This window comes from Oryctolagus cuniculus, chromosome X (genome assembly GCF_964237555.1).
Source record: "Oryctolagus cuniculus chromosome X, mOryCun1.1, whole genome shotgun sequence".
NCBI classification, from domain to species: Eukaryota; Metazoa; Chordata; class Mammalia; order Lagomorpha; family Leporidae; genus Oryctolagus; species Oryctolagus cuniculus.
The window spans coordinates 29,420,441-29,422,967 of record NC_091453.1 but is presented as its reverse complement, the minus strand read 5'-3'; the positions used below and the strand labels follow the sequence as shown (position 1 = coordinate 29,422,967).

The 2,527-nt window shown below is 43.6% G+C and overlaps 1 pseudogene; it reads right to left on the bottom strand.

The window, feature by feature from the left end:
* Positions 1 to 209: 209 nt before the first annotated feature.
* Positions 210 to 1,073, bottom strand: LOC100345367 (alpha-ketoglutarate-dependent dioxygenase alkB homolog 3 pseudogene; annotated as a pseudogene).
* Between the last annotated feature and the right edge of the window lie 1,454 nt (positions 1,074 to 2,527).

The following is a 2,527-nucleotide window of genomic DNA, read 5'->3' as shown; positions in this document are numbered from 1 at the left end:
TGGCAGCTTAACACACTGCACCATGACACCTGCCCCCATAACATTTTTTTAATGTGCCTAAAGATAATAGTGATTTTGAGACATTAGTAATAATCATTCCTACAACAAACATATTACCATATTACCATTGTGACCTTCTGCCTCTAGTCTAATAGGACTCTGACCTGGGAAACAAATCCCACCATCTTCCAAACGGCTGCATCATGAGATCAGGTAGACCAGCCTCTTGAAGCTTCTTCTTGATGGAAGGTTTTGCACCATCTCATTGCAGCTTCTCTATGGGTCTCACAACAGCAGGCTGCCCCTCTAGAGTCTGGATAAACTGTTTGAAAGGTCTGGTTCACTTTGTTTTGTAGAGTGGTTTTCTTTGGGCCCTCGATGCTGCCAGTTAGCTTGTACAGATCCCTCTGTGATTAATGCAGTCCTGTGATCAGAGGTATCTTAACTCTCTCCTCATATGTGTGGTTTCTGCTCTCTTCTGGTGGGGGCTTCTTCCTCATCTCAGAAGTACATATGGCATCCAAATTGAGCAAGGCAATGATGGGGCACCTCCCTGATAAGGGTTACTCATTGCTATACCAGTCTCCACTGTTGTTATTTCAGTAAAGATTGCAGGGTAAGTTGTTAAACATGTATCTGGTGTTCTCTTTGATGTGGTTCTTCAATGTGCTCAGCACAGGCTGATAATGAGAATTTGGTTGCATAGGGATTCTTGAATAGGTATAAGGAAGTTCTCCATGCCCATGCTACAAGTCTTGGTTGTTGATAAATTATATCCTCTTTGATGCTGTCTTCTGTTTCCAGGGAACATCCTGACAAACTTGTTTAAATGCCCAGTTGGCTTCTTTTAAATCAACAATGCCAGGGTACAAATGCTCCCTAGATAGACTTGTGGGTAACAGGCTGATTTTATGACCTCCCTCCCTATTAATCATTTGTGGCTCTGGAAGGCTATGTACTACTTGTTTGATTCTTTGAACACAGACTCTTTCAGATGATGCTCCTTCTCCAGGTCTGACCAGGTGTTTGGTAGCAATGACTCTTAGTAGTGGTAGCTGGCCATGCAATAGCATGGCTCTTAGCAGGGACAGTCCATGTTCCCTGCACTCAGGCTCATCCTTTGTCTTCCATGTTGACTAAAAAGGAATATGTTCTGAGATCTCATTTCCTGAATCATACCACATAGTGATATTCAGTGGCTGGCAAAGCCAGGTGAGTAAGTTCAAACTCCCTCAGCTTTGGAGCAGCCCCCACTGCCTAGAACCCACTCTACTGCTTCTAGCCCAGGGACCCTTGGAATACCTGGCTTGAGTTCTGGCTCTGCTTCCAATTCTAGCCTCCTTCTGATGCACATTCTAGGAGGCAATGGGTGATGGCCCAAGTACTTGGGGGCACTGCCACCCATTTGAAGACCCAGATTGAGTTCCAGGTTCCTGGCTGGACTAACACTGACTATTGGGGGCATTTGGGTAGCGAACCATCAGGTGAAAGGTATCTGCCTTTCAAATAAACAAAAATTAAATATTATATAAAATCATCTTCAGGCAATGCATATAAGGTATATTACAGTATTTCTTTTTTTTAAATATTTATTTATTTATTTGACAGAGTCAGAGAAGGAGAGGCAGAGAGAGAGAGAGAGAGAGAGAGAGAGAGAGAGAAAGAGACAGGTTTTTCCATCTGATGGTTCTTTCCCCAAATGGCCTCAATGGCCGGAGCTGCATGGATCCAAAGTAGGAGCTTCTTCCAGATCTCCCATGTGGGTGCTGGGGCCTAAGGACATGGGCCATCTTTCACTGATTTCCTAGGCCACAGCAGAGAGCTGGATCAGACGTGGAGCATCCGGGACTTGAACCGGCACCCATATGGGATGCCAGCACTGCAGGCAGCAGCTATACCCACTACACCACAGTGCCAGTCCCAACAGTATTTCAAAAAGTTCATGGAAGATTGAATTAAAAGATGTTATTTTTGTGCACCAAAATTTTGAAGTTCATAGTATGTATTTAACATGACATTTTTAAAGAACTCTAGTACATGAGACATAAATGGATTTTGTGTTTAGATTTGGGTTCTATTCCCAAGATACCTCGTTTTGTGTAAGCAAATATTCCAAACTCCAAAATCTAAAGCATTTCAGGTCCCAAGCATTTTAATAAGGACCACTCAATCTATATTCTGACTTGAGTTGTCGACAAGGAAATTCTGAGGACAAAATACTACACCCCAGATGAACTGGGTAGTGCTGAAAATTAAGGAGTAGTCAGCAGACTCATAGAATGGCAGATGTCCTAAATAGCACTCTGGCCTCAGAATCAGCCCTAAAGGCACTCGGATCTGGCTGAAAAGCCCATGAGAGTATTTCAGGCATGGAAAGCCAAGACACTCTGGCAAAAAGATCTCTGTGAGTGAGATCCCAGTGGAAAGAACAGGTCTTCAAAGAGGGAGGTGCCTTTCTCTGAAGGGAGGAGAGAACCTCCACTTTGACTATGACCTTGTCTAAACAAGATAAGAGTCGGAGAACTCA